The 20,401-nt window shown below is 43.1% G+C and overlaps 1 protein-coding gene and 1 non-coding gene across 8 annotated transcripts in view; one reads left to right on the top strand and one right to left on the bottom strand.

The window, feature by feature from the left end:
* SMG6 (SMG6 nonsense mediated mRNA decay factor) overlaps positions 1-20,401 on the bottom strand; it is a 291,808-nt gene that overhangs the window by 224,960 nt on the left and 46,447 nt on the right. The window lies entirely within an intron of this gene.
* LOC136327959 (U6 spliceosomal RNA) lies at positions 5,784-5,886 on the top strand. The gene has a single exon (XR_010730011.1). It is a non-coding gene; the product is annotated as a U6 spliceosomal RNA (small nuclear RNA).

Genomic DNA, 20,401 nt, shown 5'->3' with positions numbered 1-20,401 from the left:
AGTCTCTAATCTTATTTATGAGTTATTTTTCTATCCAAGAAAGCAGGACTTTTTTTTGATCAACAATGGTAAAATAACCCACCACTATCTATACTGCTCACAAAAATTAGGGGATATTTCAAAATGAATATGAAGCAATAAAATAAAAAAGGCATTTGATTTTTTTATTAAACAAGAACATCATAAAAGCAAACGAGACCTGACCAGGCGGTGGAGCAGTGGATAGAGCGTTGGACTGGGATGTGGAGGACCCAAGTTCCAGACCCCGAGGTCGCCAGCTTGAGCACAAGCTCATCTAGTTTGAGCAAAAAGCTCACCAGCTTGGAGCCACAGTCGCTGGCTCGAGCAAGGGGTTATTTGGTCTGCTGTAGCCCCACGGTCAAGGCACATATGAGAAATCAATCAATGAACAACTAAGGTGTCACAAGGAAAAACTAATGATTGATGCTTCTCATCTCTCTCCGTTCCTGTCTGTCCCTATCTCTCACTGTCTCTGTAAAAAAAAAAAAAAGCAAATGACAAGTCAAAGAAAGTTCAATTATACAAATGAGATAAAAAACCAACTTTTGGCCCTGGCCAGTTGGCTCAGAGGTAGAGTGTCGGCCTGGCGTGCAGGGGACCCGGGTTCGATTCCCGGTCAGGGCACATAGGAGAAGAGCCCATTTGCTTCTCCACACTCCCCCCTCCTTCCTCTCTGTCTCTCTCTTCCCCTCCCGCAGCCAAGGCTCCATTGGAGCAGAGATGGCCCGGGCGCTGGGGATGGCTCCTTGGCCTCTGCCCCAGGCACTAGAGTGGCTCTGGTCACGGCAGAGCGACGCCCCGGAGGGGCAGAGCATCGCCCCCTGGTGGGCAGAGCGTCGCCCCTGGTGGGTGTGCCGGGTGGATCCTGGTCAGGCGCATGCGGGAGTCTGTCTGACTGTCTCTCCCCGTTTCCAGCTTCAGAAAAATACAAAAAAAAACAAAAAAAAAAACCCCAACTTTTATTTCATTGGTGAAAATGCACAGGCTGAAAGTACTGGAGTATCTGCACATTCCCTGATCCTCTAATACTTGTGAGCAGTGTAGCTCATCCAATTATACTTCTTCATCTTTTCAGACTAAAGTTCAAATTCAAGGTCTAGAGCTGAAACTTTAAGGGGCCCAGTTTGAAATAGGCTGATGGGGATATAGCAATCTATGGCTGGTCCACTCTAGTTCTGCTCTTTGTGGACCCAGCACTATAATCTCTTTCCTTTTTTTTTTCATTCAGTGAGAGGAGGGGAAGCAGAAAGACTCCCAGATGTGCCCTGACAGGGATCTACCCAGCAAGCCCACTAGGGGGTGATGCTGTTCCCATCTGGGGCACTGCTCTGTTGCTTGGCAACCAAGCTCTTCTTAGTGCTTCAGGAGGTGGCCATGGAGCCATCCTCAGTGTCAGGGGCCAACTTGCTCCAATTAAGCCATGGCTGCAAGAGAGTAAAAGAGAGCGAGAGAGAAGCAAGAAGGGGGAAGGGTGGAGAAGCAGCTGGTACTTCTCCTATGTGCCCTGACTGGGACTTGAACCCAGGACATCCACACACTGGGCTGACACTCTATCACTGAGCCAACTGGCCAGGGCCAAATTTTTTCAATAAATTCTATAAATATATTTTCTCATCTTTAGGTTTTTGTTTTTTTCTTTTTTTACAGGGACAGAGAGAGTCAGAAAGAGGGATAGATAGACAGACAGGAACAGAGAGAGATGAGACGCATCAATCATCAGTATTTCATTGTGACACCTTAGTTGTTCATTGATTGCTTTCTCATATGTGCCTTGACTGCAGGCCTTCAGCCGACCGAGTAACCCCCAGCTGGAGCCAGTGACCTTGGGTCCAAGCTGGTGAGCTTTTTGCTCAAGCCAGATGATCCCACGCTCAAGCCGGTGACCCTGGGGTCTTGAACCTGGGTCCTCCGCATCCCAGTCTGATGCTCTATCCACTGTGCCACCACCTGGTCAGGCTAGGTTTTTCTTAATAACTTTTTATCTAGTAAATTACTTTATTATAAGAATACAGTATTAATACATATAAAATACAAAATAGGTATTAATTGACTTTATGTCACCAGTAAGGTTTCAGGCCAACAGAGGGCTATTAGTTAAGTTTTGGGGCAGTCAAAAGTTATACGAAGATTTTTGACCTTGCAGGTCGTCACAGCCCAACCCTCCACATCGCTAAAGGATCAACTGAAGTTTCTTTTGATTACCACCAACAACACTTAAAGTAGGAGATGCATTATAGAAAGAGGTAATAAGGCATGTTATATTGAGAAAAGTAGGTCTGTTACACAATGATCAGTACGGGCCTAAGGAACAACATGAAGTCTGTGCTAGTACTAAGGTAGAACTTTTGGAACACCTAACTAATACCAAGTCCATAGTAAGGAAAGTAGTTTGAGCTCCTTCCCTCTCCAACACATCATGGACTGGCTTTCATTTTTGCACCTTTTTGTTTTTTAACATTTTAACAATACACTTAGATGGTGTCACTCAGGTAGAGAAAGAACTGTTACTCTTCGAATGATGAGACTATCCACCTCCAGATCTTTCTTGCACATTTACATACTGTTCACCAGAAACTAAAAATGCTTCTTAGGTACAGCCCTGAGAGACAATGTTATAATTATTAAAGGGCTCCTCACTTTTTATCTCTAGTCCAAAAACAAGTCACCACATATGGTCTCCTGAGCCTCTTGTATCACTTAAAAACAATGACCCAAAAAGATACTAATGGCAGTAATTGGATGGCTAAGGCTCTAGACACTCACAGTAATGTCTGTCCTGTCACTAACTATAGGATTATGAGTAAAATGGTTTGGGTTGTTCCTCAATTGGAAAATGTAATTTCCACCACTGACATTACCTAACTCAGAGCTGAAAGACAAAAATAAATAATACAAATCAGAGTATTTTGAAGAGTAAATTTTATATGCAAGCCCTGGTAATTAGCACTCAAAACTGCAGAAGTGCTTTCTGAACTGTAGCACAAGGGGATAGAAGTTGCTCAAAGGCAAAAAATACAACACAAGAAAAGATTCTGACATATGCCTGTGCCATTTCTAAACAGTTGCTCCTGCTTCTGAATAGTCGTGTGTAAAACTAAATTTCTAAGAAATGAATCATTTTAAGGATAGTAAGAGTACTCAGACTCTGGCTGTTGACTCAGTGGTAGAGAGTTGGCCTGGCATGTACATGTCCCGGGTTTGATTCCTGGCCAGGACACATAGGAGAAGCAAACATCTGCTTCTCCACCTCTCCCCTTCCTCTCTTGCTCTCTCACCCACCCCTTCCTACATCCAGGGCTTGATTGGTTTGAGCACATCGGCCCGGACACTGAGGATGGCTCCATGGAACCTCTACCTCAGATGCTGAAAACAGCTCAATTGCAAGCATGGTCCCAGACGGGGGTTGCCGGGTGGATCCTGTTTGGGGTGCATGAGGGAGTCTATCACACTATCTCCCCTCCTCTTACTTAGAAAAGAAAAAAAAAAAGCACTCAGTATTAAAAGGAATTCCAATATGCATTTTTAAAGTGTTTTAGGGATATAAATTATCATTCTCTAATTTTTTTTTTTTTTTTTTACAGAGACAGCGAGTTAGAGAGAGGGATAGATAGGGACAGACAGACGGGAACGGAGAGAAATGAGGAGCATCAATCATCAGTTTTTCGTTATGACATCTTAGTTGTTCATTGATTGCTTTCTCATATGTGCCTTGACCACGGGCCTTCAGCTGACCGAGTAACCCCTTGCTCAAGCCAGCAACCTTGGGTCCAAGCTGGTGAGCTTTGCTCAAACCAGATGAGCCCGAGCTCATCTGGTGACCTCGGGGTCTCGAACCTGAGTCTTCCGCATCTCAGTCTGACGCTCTATCCACTGCGCCACCGCCTGGTCAGGCATCATTCTCTAATTTATCTGTCTGGAATGTTTCTACTTTTATATACCAAAAAAACCTTTGTTGTGTTTTTAAAAGGGGACTCTGTTGCCTGACCTGTGATAGCACAGTGGATAGAGTATCAACCTGGAACACTGAGGTTGCCAGTTTGGAACCCCCAGCTTGCCCAGTCAAGGTACATATGAGAAACAATGAATGAACAACTTAAAACAAAGCAACTGTGATCTCACAACCTCTCTAAAATCAATAAATAAATTTTTAGATATGCAAAAACGTAAGTGGGGACCAAATTTCAAATTTCAATGGTACCTATCAGTAGATGTCCAGGACTCAGACCATGCAACCAAAGCCCATCTCCCTAAAGCACTGAGGTCACAAGGCAGAAAAGAATGTATGCTGTTCACCTTCAAGAGCAAACCAGCAAGACAGAACGGGGTCCCAAATGTCAAGCAACTTGTAGTCCAAGAACAAAAGATAAATAACATACTAGCCAACTCCCCATTTATGCTCCAAAATTTAAGACAAGGCCTGTAGGCAATGAAGGTGCCAGGAGCACTGTTTCCCTTACTGTCATTAAGGAAAGTCTTTGTGAGAGGTGAGCTCTAAGGAGACCTTAAAGAAAGAGGGGGTGGGAGACGGCCTGGCACATGAAATGTGGCAACCGTATCAGTAAGTCAATGCAATAATCATTTAGTAGAGATAAAAATTATTCATTAGGACTTTCAGTATTCCTCTTTCTAGGATATAGAAAGCCACACTGACGATGAGGTAAATAAAGCAAGCATGGTGATTACTCCTCACCTTTAGTTTCTCCACCTCTGAATTGTTCTGGGCAGGATGACAGCTCAATTAGTTTTAATTAAGCACAAGTTCCATGTAGAGATGTCCTACTTAGACAGCTGGATCTGAGCCATGTGAATTTAAGTGTAAAACATGCCTCTTAAAACCACCTCTTCCAACTAATGCACCCCTTGAAACAACGGCTCTCACCCTCACATGGCAGCTTAGTGCTGCCTCAACAAAGTCTTACATTAAAGCAATTTACTGGCTATTATTTCATTATCTCTCCTACTTAAAGCCAGCAGACTGGAGGGAAATTGGGCTAAATGTCAAATCAGCAGTTGGCTTCAGAAAACCCAGCCAGCAAGTAGAGGGACAGCTGAGCTCTCAGGAGGGAAACTGGCACTAGGCATAAAGAAAGGAAGGAACCACAATTTTGTGACTGTTTTATATTTATTGCTCATTTGTTTGTTTCAAGGGAGAGAATAGGCTGGAATGGTCATGAAGACTACTGATCTTAGAGATCTGGGTTCAAATCTTGTTTATGCCATTTATTTACTATATAACTACTGGTAAGTCATCTCATCTTTTTTTTTTTAACTGAATTTATTGGGGTGACACTGGTTATTAAAATTATACAGGTTTCAGGTATGCAATTCTATAATACATTACCTGTATACTGTGCCCCACCAAAAGTTCACCTCATCTCTACAATGCTGTTTACTCAACTATAAAATGAAAAGACTGCCTAACCAGGCGGTGGCGCAGTGGATAGAGCGTCGGACTGGGATGCAGAAGACCCAGGTTCGAGACCCCGAGGTCGTCAGCTTGAGCGCGGGCTCATCTAGTTTGAGCAAGAGCCCACCAGCTTGAACCCAAGGTCGCTGGCTCCAACAAGGGGCTGCTCAGTCTGCTGAAGGCCCGCGGTCAAGGCACATATGAGAAAGCAATCAATGAACAACTAAGGTGTTGCAACGCACAATGAAAAACTAGTGATTGATACTTCTCATCTCTCTCTATCCCTGTCTATCCCTTTCTGACTCACTCTCTGTCTCTGTAAAAAATAAATAAATAAATAAATAAAATGAGAAGACTGGTTCTTGCTTTGGCAACACATAAATCGGAACGATACAGAGAAGATTAGCATAGCCCCGCACTAGGATGACACGCAAGTTTGAGAAGCATTCAATATCTTTGGGGGGGGGGGGGGATGAAAAGGTTGAATGAGACCAGTATCAGTGATTCCACAACTCTGAGTGTGTGTGCATCACAAGAGCTTTTGTAAAAAATATAAATTCCCCAATCTTATATAATTAAAACCTTCAGGGAAGAGGAAAGGGAAAGGGGACTACAAATTACTATTTTAAAAAAGGTCTCCAGCCTGACCAGGCGGTGGCACAGTGAATAGAGCGTTGGACTAGGATGCGGAGGACCCAGGTTTGAGACCCCGAGCTCGCCAACTTGAGTGTGGGTTCATCTGGTTTGAGCAAAGTTCACCAGCTAGGACCCAAGGTCACTGGCTCGAGCAAGGGGTTACTTGGTCTGCTGAAGGCCCACGGTCAAGGCACATATGAGAAAGCAATCAATGAACAACTAAGGTGTCCCAACGAAAAACTGATAATTGATGCTTCTCATCTCTCTCTGTTCCTGCCTGTCCCTATCTATCCCTCTCTCTGACTTTCTCTCTGTCTCTGGAAGAAAAAAAAAAGGTCTCCAGGCAATCCTGAAAAACAGACAGATTTGGGCTAGATCATGGGTCAGCAAACCAGAGCTCAAGGGCTAAATCCAGCTGCCACTGGATTTTGAATGGACCTTAGTCACGTCTAGTGCCTGAGGCTGACATTCTCCAACCGAGCCATCCTCAGCGCCAGGGGCCACACTGGAACCAATTGAGCCTTGACTGCAGGAGAGGAAGAGGGAGAAAAAGGGAAGAGGGAGTGGGGAGGAAGCAGATGGTCGCTTCTCCTGGATGCCCTGACCAAGAATCGAACCTGTAATGTCCACATGCTGGGCTGATATTCCACCCACTTAGCCACTGGCCAAGGGCTGGATTATATATTTTTTAATAGTTAAAGTAAAAAAGAAAGAACATTTCATGACCCATGAATACATTTCAGTATCCATGAATAAAGTGCTATTGAAATAAAGCCACTTGTTTGTTTACATATTGTAGCTGTTTCCCCTTACAAAGGCAGAGATGTATAGCTGCAGCATAGAATGTATCTCCCAAAAGCTTAAAATATTTACTTTCTGGACCTTTACAGAAAAGGTTAGATGCCTGGGCTAGATCATCTTTAACATTGGTACCTCAAAAATGTTTCTACCTTTACAACATTTGAGACCTACCACACGCTTGTTAGAAACAGCAAAGGTTCTCAAGGGTGTGGTTCAACAGAAACCCCAATTCCCTGGATATTCTGATTCCTACCTACCTACCTCTAACCACCTCAGGAGAATCACCAATCTACAGTGTTCTCTCCAATTATAAAAGCCCACAAAGCTAAACTTTCTCGCCAGCTTCTTCAAAACACACACACACACACACACGCCAACAGACTGCTGCTCTCAAAGCTTTTGAACCCAAATACTTCAAAGGCTACAAAGAAATATAAAAGGGATGCTCTAGGTTTTCACCTTGGAAGCCACTCTGGGGCTAAGTGACCAGGTGGAAACAGAAAAGAGCCAGCCCAATAAAGACTTCACTTAGGCCTGACGGCCCTGGACATCTCCCAAAACAACATCCCTAATCAAAAGAAAGTGCCAGATTAAGGTTTATGAATTCCTGTGCTGTGGTCTGACAATCTATAGCAACCAGTTCATAAGTGCCACCAGCATCTCTAGGTATACAGAGAAAGAGAGAAAGTTCAGACAAAGGGCAACACTGTTGCTCTGACTGGGTTACTTTCTGAATGACTCTTCTTTCTGACTCATTGCTCTCAGTGCCTGGGAACTCTCATGCCCATCCATCCAAAAAGTAGGGGAGCTTGTATATCTGTATCTGTACTGTACAAAATAAGAGAGAAGAAGAAATCGTTGAACCTCCCATTCAATTATCAGATGGACAATAAGAAATTAATTCTCCAAAGGCACATATACAAAGTTCAAACTCATCTTATAAATAAATGTGTCAACAGTGTAAGCATGATGAGGTCCTTCTCACACTCTTTCCACTCATTCAATGATTTATTCAACAAAAACTTACCATCTTCTATGTATATGACACTGTGCATAATCTATGGGCAAGGCAGAAATAACTCCTGCTCTACGGGGGACGCAATTATAAAGTATGACTGGGGAAGTACAGGATGCTATTTATTTCCACCACAGGAGCATCAGAGATCACCAAAGGAAGAGACTCTTGAATTGAAACCAGAAGGTTGAATAAATTAGGTGGTTTTGGAGGGGGGTAGGGAGTCATGCCAGTGTCATAAGCAAAGGGAATAGTATGTGTGATGGTCCCAATAGTGGTACATTAGAGACTGGCATGAACAGATGAGTTATTCTGCAAAAGGGAAGCTGGAGAAATGGACTAGGCCAAGTTGCGGAAGTCCTTAAACAGTTTGTTCTTAAAGCTATTGAAAGGTTTTAAGCAGCAAAGTGACACAAGAAAACCTCCATTTTTAAAAGGGCATTCTAGCCCTGGCAGGAGGCACATTGAATAGAGCATTATCCTGGAACACCAAGGTAGCTTCTTCGATCTCAGGGTTGCAGGTTCAACTCCAAGGGTAGCTGGTTCTAGCCTCCGTCAGGGTACATATAAGAAGCAATCAATGGTGCAAAACTAAGTGGAACAGAATTGATGCTTATTTCTTCACCCCTCACCAAGAAAAGGCCATCCTAGCTTCTAATTTAGAAATTTGGGGCGGGGGGGGGCAAATGTGTAGAGGCCAGGAAACCAATTAAGAAGCTGTTGCTGGCCCTGGCCAATAGGCTCAGTGGTAGAGCACCCGCCCAGCATGTGGATATCCTGGGTTTGAATTCCTGTCAGGGCACACAGGAGAAGTACCCATCTGCTTCTCAACCCCTCCCCCTCTCTTGTTCCCCCCACCCTTTTTCCTCCTCTTCTGCAGCCAAGGCTCAATTAGAGTGAGTTGGCCCCAGGTACTGAGGATGGCTCCATGGCCTCTGCCTCAGGTGCTAAAAAACGCTCCAGTTGCAACAAAGCAAGGGCCCCAGATGGCAAAATTGCCCCCTAGTGGCCTTGCCGAGCGGATGCCAGTGGGGGGCGCATGTGGGAGTCTGTCTCTGCTTCCCTTCCTCTCACTTAAAAAAAATAAAGAAAGAAGAAGAAGAAGCTGTTGCTATTGTCCAGTGGCAATGAGGGCAGAGAAGAAAGGGAAGAATAAGAAATTATTATTCCACACTCAGACAATTATGACCCTTGTTCCTAACAGTGTAGGATCCCTGTTCCTACACCAGTGGTTATAACTCTAAATAACTCAATTTACAGAGACCAAGAGTGTCCCAGAACCAAGTCTTTTTCTAAAGACTCAAACTAAAGAAAATACTGATTTCATTTTTAGAGGTAATTTGGATAGTCTTTATTTCCTTTCAATGGTATTTTTAAACAGCCTAGCATGGTGTTTGGTATTTAGTACATATTCAGTAAGTGACTGTTGAGCAACGTATTAAAATCTATAGACTTAAAAGTATTAAATAGATGATCCAGATAATACAAAAATCACAAGAAAAACAGTGCAGTACTAAAATTAATAATGCTGTAGGGAAATAACAAACTCAGCAGTAATTATAAGAATTTAAATTTATCTCTTTTTGGAGGATAATTTGGCAAAATCCAGACAAAGGTATTCAAAGGAAAAGAGAGTTCTACAGGATTTAAGGATTCAAATCTTGAGTAACAGCAGTTACATCTGCTACATTCCACCCCAAGAGATAGGACAAGATAACATCTGAATAAAAGCCAAAGTCCTTACAATGGCCTGCAAAAAGCCTATGTAATAATCATTCTCTACTCCTGTTGCCTGCTAGTCCCTAGATGTTCTAAGCATGCTCCCACTCAGGGCCTGTGTATTTACTTTCTAGCCTAGTGATTCCCAAACTTCACACCACATTGGACTTGTCTGCAAATCTCTTAAAAATACATATGCCTGCCTTTCATCCCCAGACATTCTGATTTAACTGGTATGAAGGTAAGACCTGGGCACCATGATTTTTAAAAGCTCTCAGTGGATTATACTACGCAGCAAAGTTTGAGAACCATTGTTCTAGTTTATCCCGTTTTTACACTCACATGTGTGAGCACACATACACATACCATGAGAGCAAGAACTCTTGTGTATTTTGTTCACTGCAGTGAGCTCATGGAAGGTAACCAATAAATACCTGGTGAACAAATAGCCTATCTAGTCTAGTCTTCGGCTGACATCCTGCCTCCACCCTTTTTGGTACAACCTATCCTTCAGCAACAAAATATTATTTGTGGTGCCCTAAATTTACCATGTTTTTTCCACTGCTATGCCCAATCTCCACCTAGTGCCTTCTCTTACACTCCTTTCTATACTAATAAAGTCCTACTTTCCTTGATTAAATCTCTCCCAACCCTCTACCTCCAAGCAGAGCCTGACTCCTTATCCTCAAGGCTCAGAGAATATTTCATATACCTCTGGGATAGTGGGTATCACAGTACATCTTAATTAAACACATACATGTCTGTCCTTAGACCAGCACAGTAGTCACAAGCCACGTGAGGATAATGAGTATTTGAAAGGTGGTTAGTGTAACTGAGGAACTGAATTTTTAATCTTATTTCATTTTAATTAATTTAAGTAGCCACATATAGCTAACGGCCACCATATTGATCAGCATAGCTCCAAATGTGATGTCCTGTAGTGAACAATTCATTCTGATGTCACAGGGCAGGTCATAAGAATTATCAATAGGTGATGGATGAGCAGATGAAGAAATGGATGAATGTGAGAGAGCTGGCTCCAAAGACTACAGTACCTACACTTTTACAATTTATGCTTGCCTTATGGTGAGAACAAAAACAGTCTAGCCTGACCAGGTGGTGGCGCAGTGGATAGAGCGTCGGACTGGAATGCAGAGGACCCAGGTTTGAGACCCCGAGGTCGCCAGCTTGAGCGCGGGCTCATCTGGTTTGAGCAAAAAGCCCACCAGCTTGAACCCAAAGTCGCTGGCTCGAGCAAGGGGTTACTTGGTCTGCTGAAGGCCCGCGGTCAAGGCACATATGAGAAAGCAATCAATGAACAACTAAGGTGTCGAAATGCGCAATGAAAAACTAATGATTGATGCTTTTCATCTCTCTCCGTTCCTGTCTGTGTGTCCTTGTCTACCCCTCTCTCTGACTCACTCTCTGTCTCTGTAAAAAATTAATTAATTGCCCTGGCCGGTTGGCTCAGCGGTAGAGCGTCGGCCTAGCGTGCGGAGGACCCGGGTTCGATTCCCGGCCAGGGCACACAGGAGAAGCGCCCATTTGCTTCTCCACCCCTCCGCCGCGCTTTCCTCTCTGTCTCTCTCTTCCCCTCCCGCAGCCAAGGCTCCATTGGAGCAAACATGGCCCGGGGCGCTGGGGATGGCTCTGTGGCCTCTGCCCCAGGCGCTAGAGTGGCTCTGGTCGCAACATGGCGACGCCCAGGATGGGCAGAGCATCGCCCCCTGGTGGGCAGAGCGTCGCCCCTGGTGGGCGTGCCGGGTGGATCCCGGTCGGGCGCATGTGGGAGTCTGTCTGACTGTCTCTCCCTGTTTCCAGCTTCAGAAAAATGAAAAAAAAAAAAAAAAAAAAAAAAAAAAAATAATAATAATAATTAATTAATTAATTTTAAAAAAACAGTCTAAAGCACAAATGAGACGCAGCCAATAGGAACAAAGGACTTGAAAAACCTATTCAGTATTCTACACTTCTGTCCAGCTATATAATCCACATAGTGTGGGCAGTGTGGCCTAATACCTGATTTTAACTATTAGACTACACTTTTCAGAAGCTTGGGGACAGCCCCCAACTAAAAACAGGTTGAATTTGCAGAGCTGGCTCTGTGCTCTAGGAGTTCAAAGTACCCCAAGCTATTAAGACACAACTCAACCTGACCAATGGTGACTCAGTGGACAGAGTTGATCCAGAATGCTGAGGTCTCTGGTTCGAAACTCCAAAATTGCCAGCTTGAGCGTGGGGTCACCGGCTTGAGCAAGGGGTCACTCACTCTGCTGGAGCCCCCCGTCAAGGTACATAAGAGAAAGCAATCAATGAACAACTAAGGTGCCACAACAAAGAATTGATGCTTCTCATCTCTCCCCTTTCTGTCTGTCCCTATCCGTCCCTTTCTCTGTCATACACACACACACACACACACATACAATAAAAGCAATCAATGAACAACTAAAGTGAAGCAACTATGAGTTGATGCTTCTCATCTCTCTCCCTTCCGTCTCTCTCTCTCCCTTAAATAAAATTAAAATAAAAAAAATAAAATTTTAAAAAGACAAAATTCAGACATTAAGAGCTCAAGTCTTCCCAGCTGAACAATACAAGTCATACTCCACTTGTATGTTCCACTTATACTTTAATAACAGACAAAAACTTCTACAGCATCATCCATGCATAAGGCACTATTCTAAGCATGTTATGTCTATTATCTCATTTAACCTTACAACAATTCTGTGAGAAAAAGCTACTATTATTTCTATGTTACAGATGAGGAATTGAGCACAGTGACTTACTAAAGGCCAACCCAGGCAGTCTGGCACCAGAGTCTGAGCTATTAATTTTTCACCTCTAAAAAAAAGCACCTTGGCCTTGGCTAGATGGCTGAGCATCATCTCAAAGCACAGAGGTTGCCAGTTTGATCCCTGGTCACGGCACATACAGGAACACATCAATTCTCCCTTCCTCTCTCTCTCAAATCAATCAACAAATTAAAAAAAAAAAAAAAAGGTAAACTTTTTGACAGAACCAAGAAAGACACTGAGGATGTTTATAAAGGCCAAAAACTAAAGCAACCCCAGCAAAAACCCCACGAATGGTTCCAGCTACCATTCACTGAGAGACCAGGCCAAAACAACTGAAAAGACTTACAGATACTTCTAGTCCAGGCCATAGCATGCAAGTCAATGAAAGCACACTTAACAACTACTCCCCAGGATAATGCCAGCCAGAAAAGAAAAAAGAGAAAAGTGAACATAAGCTTGTTCTCCATAATAGTAAAATGGTAGTAATAAGTAAAATCCCTAACATTTTTCTTGATAAATCTACAATCTGCCTGATTAATAATATACTGTTTACAAAAATTAGGGGATATTTCAAAATTAATGACATGATAAAAAAAAAGCATTTGATTTTTTTTTATTAAACAAGATCAGAAAAGCAAATAACAAGTCAAAGAGAGTTGTTCAATTATGCAAATGAGATGCAAAATCAACTTTTATTTCATTGGTGAAAATGCACTATACAAAAGGCTGAAAGTATGGGAGCATCTGCACATTCCCTGATCCCCAAATTTCTGTGAGCAGAAGTAAACTGTTCTTCCAGGGTCAATGAATATGTGTGCATTCACACACACTATAATCAAAAAACTATGCACAGTCCAGAAAATTTACTCTCCTGCCTACACACCTACAATACCGGAAAACCCCTGAATCTTTTAGGGAAGGGGGGCAGGGTAAGAACTAATCTAAGAACCCAAAGGAGAACAAAGCTTCAGTTTAAGAGAGATGTGGTCACAAAGAAAGTTTCACAAACCACTATGCTGTGGGCACCAAAAAGCAAAGAACCAGTACAGGGAGCTCTGGCAACCTCATACAGCTTCAGATTTAAGCAAGGCACCAAATAAGGGAAGGATTCTGGCCCATCAACTCCTCAGAAAAGTGTTTCAAGTTAAAAATGGTTATTCAGGTTTGGATGTGAACTTCTGTATCTGTTCTTTATCAACAGAGGCACCTCTCCTTCACTGGCAGCTAGCTAGCTAGCAGCGGAAAGAGAACACTGCTAGAATACATATGGACAGCATAACCTGGTACAGCCTGGTATTTAGCTGGACACCAAAGACAAGGCTATAAACATGGCAATGAAGAACTTCTGGAATTTCAAACCCCAGCTAGACCCAAGCATCTCCAGGTGCAGGTAGGCCATGATGTTACTTTATCCCCAATAGCCAGATAGTTCAACATTAAGGCTGAAAACCATGGCACTTTTGGTGAGAGACTCAGTTTCACTGAGTAAATGGAGGCAAGGCCTGCTTCCATCTATAGTTTTTTGTCAGTCATATCTTTTGTGTGCTAGTTCCCAGACACAAAATACCTAGTTCAAAAGACAGAGCAAACACCTTCAAATCTCTTATCTTTGATCCAATTCCAATTCTGCTCCTCATTCTCCTTGTCCTCTCTCAACAATGAAAGTCAATCTCAGGCATACCAGAAAGCAGGACAACAATACCCCATCCTTGTCACTATTACCATTAATGTATAGAAAAACTTTAAGTTTTAAGTTAAAAGAACAAAAATGACACAATTCAAAAACCAATCACTCTGTCGGTTACACAGTATGCTCAGTTTGTGACAATTAATCAACCTGAATGGTTTTGATATTTTTCTATATGTATACTATAATAAAGGGTTTTTTTTTGTTAATTACCATATCTTTTCTGCTGTCCCACAAAAAGTCTTTATTCTATAGCCAACATCCTTTGCTCCATATGTGCCCTAACCCCTACTAAGATTCTAACTTTCAGATGCTAAAAATGAAGGTGATTGTGCTAAAAGTTTGGAGCTCCATCTAGGTGCAGAAAACTAGAGCGGTGTTAAATATCAGATCTGTTTGATGGTATAGACTAGTGGTCAGCAAACTCATTAATCAACAGAGCCAAATATCAACAGTACAACGATTGAAATTTCTTGACAGCCAAATTTTTTTAAACTTAACTATATAGGTAGGTACATTCCTTATCGAGGTAGCGCCCGCACGTGGTATTTTGTGGAAGAGCCACACTCAAGGGGGCCAAAGAGCCACGTGTGGCTCATGAGCCGCAGTTTGCCAACCAGAGATATAGACTATATCCCTGTTTTACAGTGTAAAAACAAGAAAAGAGGTTAAGAAATGTGAAAGGAATATAATCTAGAATATCTGACTCCTAGTCTGCGATAGCCACAAGGGACAGCATTTTAGGGACAAGATGCTGTCTAATTCAACATTCAAATACTGCCTTATTCAACATTTTGATATATGTCACTTCAAAGTATTTTAAAAGCCATACTGTTTTATAGATCTGTCCAGAAGTCTAAAAGAAAATCTGCCAAAGAAATTCCTCAGAGAATGTCAACTGACTTATACAGTTTGCTTTACAAATCAGGACCAAGCATCTCAAAGATTTGAAGCACAAGTCAGCTCCAAATCTCATTAGATAGAATAAGGTTTTATATCTTTACCACAAAAGTAACAACCCAGAAAAATGCAAATTTACAAAGGGTTATTATCCCAACTCCTCTTTCCTAAAGCTTCAGTAACTGCAGACCTACTGTGCATGTGAAAGGCAAGAGTAAGACTTATTGCCAATGGTTACAACACAAAGCATAACTTATTCCTAAGCCAAGCTGGGCTTGGCTCAGAAAACTTCCCAGAATGATGGAAGGCATGACTTTAAGATGACTCAACCTTTGCTAATGCATTAAATAAAGCAGAGAAGGACTATTTGAAAGATCCACTTCCAGGTTTGGGCCAAATCAAAAGCCCAGAAGTATCTACTTTGTGATAAATCTTCAGTTCCAGCTGACTGATTAGACAGCATCAATATGGACATCTGTACCATGGCCTAAGATATACTAATGATAGACTCTTGGCTAGGAATCTCAGAAGCAACCACTTGCAGTTTCTAATCACACTATTGTTTTATCTATGTTGTTCTGTCTGCCAGAAAGTTTGCTACCCAATCTACCTAAAGAACTTCTTTCATACTTCAAAACTAAGGTCAGATCACCTTTCTAGGTAGCTTTCCATGTTCATCGTGAGTTACATCTTTCTCTGTATTACCTCTGTACAGAGTACATTATTTCTATTATTATACTTGTAATACTTTATTACAAGTATTTACTTACATATCCATTTTTCCTACTAGACTGTGAGTTATATATCTTTGAGGGAAGGACCCATATCATTTACCTTTCTATGTGCAGCAACTATATAGAATAACGATTAACATATAAAGGTATTAACTAAATATTTACGAAAATGACCTGAGGGCCCTGGGCAGTGGCTCAGTGGACAGAATATCAGCCCAGTGTATGGACGTCCCAGGTTCGATTCTCAGTCAGGGCACACAGGAATAACCACCATCAGCTTTCCCCTTCCTCTCTCCCCCTTCTCTCTTTCTTCCCCTCCCGCAGCCAGTGGCTCAATTGGTTCAAGAGTGACCCCAGACACTGAGGATAGCTCCGCTGGATCGGATCAGTCTCAGGTGCTAAAAATAGCTCAGTACTTGAGCATTGGTCCCAGATGGGGGTTGATAGGTAGATCCCAGTCAGGGCACATGCTGCAGACCACCTTACAATCTCCCCACCTTTCACCTAAAAAAAGAAAAGAAATGGGAACAACCTGAGCTGCCTTGTCTGCAGACTGGCCTCTGCCCGCTGCCCTCCTCACCTTGCTGATCCCCAGTGGAGAAGCCACCCTACCAGTCTCTACAGGGAGGGCAGGGCCATGTCCCCCTCAGACTGGGGCTCTCCGAGGATGGGGCGTGTTCCCCTCAGACTGGGCTCCCTGAGAATGGGGCCGTGTCCTCCTCCTTCAGACCGGGAACTCCTTCAGGAAAGCCTAGAGAGGGAGGAAAGAGAGAGAAGGAGAGAGGAGGAGGAGCAGGAAGCATCGGCTTCCATGTGTGCCTTGACCAGGCAAGCCACGGTTTTGAACCAGCATCCTCAGCATCCCAGGTCGACACTTGATCCACTGTGCCACCACAGTGGATGCAGCTTGACCTGGAATGCTGAGGTCACCAGGTAAAGATCCTGGGTTTGCCTGGTCAAGGCACATACGGCAAGCAACAAGCAAGCAATGAACAGCTAAAGTGAAGCAACTATGCTTCTTGCTCCCCCACCCTCTCTCTCCTCTCACTGTAAAATCAATAAATAAAATCTTTAAAAAAAAAAAAAAAAGAAATGACCTGAATCACAAGAAAAAGCTTGATCCCCTCAGCTGCCCTGAGAAAGAGGTTTTGCAACTGAATCAACAAGAGAAAAGAGGAAATGCCCATATAAAACTGTGAAACCACTTAAAGCAATATACAAAGGTATATACTATACTTCAAGGTAAAATAAATTAAAAATAGAAAGAAGAGCCAAAAAGAAAAAGATTAGAGGTCAATAGTAATAAGGCCTGGCCTGTGGTGGTGCAGTAGATAAAGTGCCGACCTGGAATGATGAGGTCTCTAGTTCGAAACCCTGGGCCTGGGGCTTGCTCCGTCAAGGCACATACAGCAAGCAAGCAATGAGCAACTGAAATGGGACAACTATGCTTCTCGCTGCCCCCTACTCTCTCTGTAAAATCAATAAATAAAATCTTTTTAAAAAGTGAATTTTTTTTTTTCAGAGAGAGGGATAGACAGGGACAGACAGGCAGGAATGGAGAGAGATGAGAAGCATCAACCATTAGTTTTTCATTGCGCATTGCAACACCTTAGTTGTTCATTGATTGCTTTCTCATATGTGCCTTGACTGCGGGCCTTCAGCAGACTGAGTAACCCCTTGCTGGAGCCAGCGACCTTAGGTTCAAGCTGGTGGGCTTTTTCTCAAACCAGATGAGCCCGCACTCAAGCTAGCGACCTCAGGGTCTCGAACCTGGATCCTCTGCATCTCAGTCCAATACTCTATCCACTGCGCCACCGCCTGGTCAGGCAAAAAAGTAATATTTTAATAGTAGTAAGGACACAACATAAAATGCATGCCAGGAAGTTCTTCACACTTATTAAAAGAAGTAACACATCCAACTTTAACCCCTGGAACAATTAAAATAGAAAATTATTCTGAATAATTCATAAATGTGCATAACTATCATGAATACTAAAAACAGAAAATTTTCCCATGCGTTTCCACAAAGAAGACACCATATAATGCAAATACCAATGCTTCCCTAGTCCTCTTTATTATTATTCATCTTAATATAGGCTAGGCTAATAACCTTACACCAAAGTACAATTCAGTAAGCAATACTACTACTAGGGACCAATATTTCAGCTAGGTAAACAGCTTTCTGATGGTTCCAGCCATGAATGGCATGAAAAGAACAATAGTAGGAGAGATACCTAGTGATTCCTATGGTAAATGCTCAATAAATTTCTGGATCAGTGGATAGATGGGAGACAAGCAACTGGAAAAATCACTGAGACTCTTAAAAATAAAAATGTGTGGTAAATACATTTATGGAGACACAAGCATCAAAAGGAGTCTCCATAGTATTTAAGCTCCTTCTAGTCTAGAGAGTCTATATACCAATACTCAGGAAAATAAAACTGAGCAGTAACTTCAATATTAAATATTTATGAGTAAAGTGAAAGGCTTCCAAGAGGGGAAAAACCCAAGTTTTCCCCTGGAGCCAAACAAACAGTCTGCTGACTAGGGGAAGATCACAAGCCAAGAAAACAACTATTTCATATTCTCTATCTTAGCCCAAATATCAAGTCCAAGACAGTGAAACAGAGTAGACAGATAAAACAGTGGAACCTTTAAGAGTAGAGAGGGACTGCAGAATGATAGAACTATGAACATATCTCCCTCAAGAGTACGGTCAGAAACAAAAACCAATATAGGAAATTGGTGAGAAAGGCAACATGGGAAAAACAAAAAGGTCAGTACAGTCTCTTACCCCACACAACAGGCAGTATGTTACTATTTAAAATGAGCTGCTCCCACAGACACATCACCTCACTACTCTACTCCTTCCTACGGCAGCTGCAGATTGAACAAGGATCCAGTGTAAGGGACTTATTCTTATTTGGAAGGCTCTTCACAGACTAGGAGCTGGATCCTAAGGGACGATTTATAGTACACCCTCACATACATTCCAGTTGGCTGGAACTCAGCAGCTGATTGCTCCCTTGTCTAACTTGGTAAAGAGCCAAAGGAGGACTTTTTTCAGTCAACTCTCCCAGGCTGGAAAATTCTCTAACCCCAGAGTTCTGGCTTAAGTCTGGATATCAGGTTATTCACAAGATGCCAAAACTACGTCTTTACATTGGCTTTGAACAAGTCTCCCAAGTACACCATACAGATTCCCACAGATCTCAAAATCATCTGGTCATTAAGGCCAAAGATGACCACTCTGCCTCTCACATAGAGAGGAACATGCTTTTCTAAGCATGGACAAGAAGACACAAAAAAGCATGGGCAACATGAAAACAAACTTTTCATCATCAAGCTCAAATACTCTTGAAATGGGGGAACAAGCAATAAACATACTCATTAAAACCTTCTTATTCTACCCTACTGAAACATCTCTATTCTACTAGCTACTTGAACACTCCACCATGATTGATCCCTATGACATGAAGAGCCAAATCCTAAGTCTGGTTCTCTGAGAGGAAATGAAAGAGGAAAATCTTAACTAGGTGTTTTCTATCTCATCAAGCTCCTCACTTGGTAGTTCTCAACCAGAATAGTATCACCCCTCCCAGGAAGTGCTTGGGAATGTGTGTGAGCCACCACTGGCATCTAGTGGGTAGGGTCAGGAATGCTAAACATCTGAGGTGACAGGTCCACAAAACAAAGAACTGTCCACCCAAAAGACAGTTATACTCTCATTAACAATTAATATCCTAGGCCCTGGCCGGTTGGCTCAGTCGTAGAGCGTCGGCCTGGCGTGTGGAAGTCCCGGGTTCGATTCCCAGCCAGGGCACACAGGAGAGGCGTCCATCTGCTTCTCCACCCCTCCCCCTCTCCTTCCTCTCTGTCTCTCTCTTCCCCTCCCGCAGCCAAGGCTCCACTGGAGCAAAAGATGGCCTGGGCGCTGGGGATGGCTCCTTGACCTCTGCCCCAGGCGCTGGAGTGGCTCTGGTCGCGACAGAGCAACGCCCCAGATGGGCAGAGCATCGCCCCCTGGTGGGCATGCCGGGTGGATCCCGGTCGGGCGCATGAGGGAGTCTGTCTGACTGGCTCCCTGTTTCCAGCTTCAGAAAAACACACACACACACACACACACACAAAAAAAAAAATTAATATCCTAAATGAAGGACCTCCAAATTATATTTAACTTTCCCAGCTTCAACAGCAGTAGTGGATAAACTTTCCATAAAAGGTCAGACAGTAAACAGTGTAGGCCTTGTGGGCCACACACATCTGTTACATGCTATTCATTCATTCGTTCATTCATTCATTCATTCATTCATATTAAGTCAGAGGTGGGAAGGCAGAAACAGACTCCCACATGTGCCCCGACTGGGATCTACCTGGCAAGACCCTACGGGTGATGCTCTGCCCATCTGGGGCTACTGCTCCATTGCTCAGTACCCAAGCTATTTTAGTGCCTAAGACAAGGCCACCGAGCCATTCTTAGCACCCGGGGCCAACTTGCTCAAACTGTTTGAGCCACGGCTGTGGGAGAGAAGAGAGAGAGAGAGAGGGGAGAGAGAAGGGGGAGAAATGGAGAAGCAGATGGTCACTTTTCCTGTGTGCCCTGACTGGGAATCGAACCCAGGACTTCCACACGCCAGGCCAATGCTCTACTGCTAAGCCAACTACCCAGGCCATGTTCTTCTTTTT

Source organism: Saccopteryx bilineata, chromosome 2, assembly GCF_036850765.1.
Source record: "Saccopteryx bilineata isolate mSacBil1 chromosome 2, mSacBil1_pri_phased_curated, whole genome shotgun sequence".
In the NCBI taxonomy this organism is placed as follows: domain Eukaryota; kingdom Metazoa; phylum Chordata; class Mammalia; order Chiroptera; family Emballonuridae; genus Saccopteryx; species Saccopteryx bilineata.
Note: the sequence above shows the minus strand (reverse complement) of the source record. Positions and strands in the feature narration are given on the sequence as shown.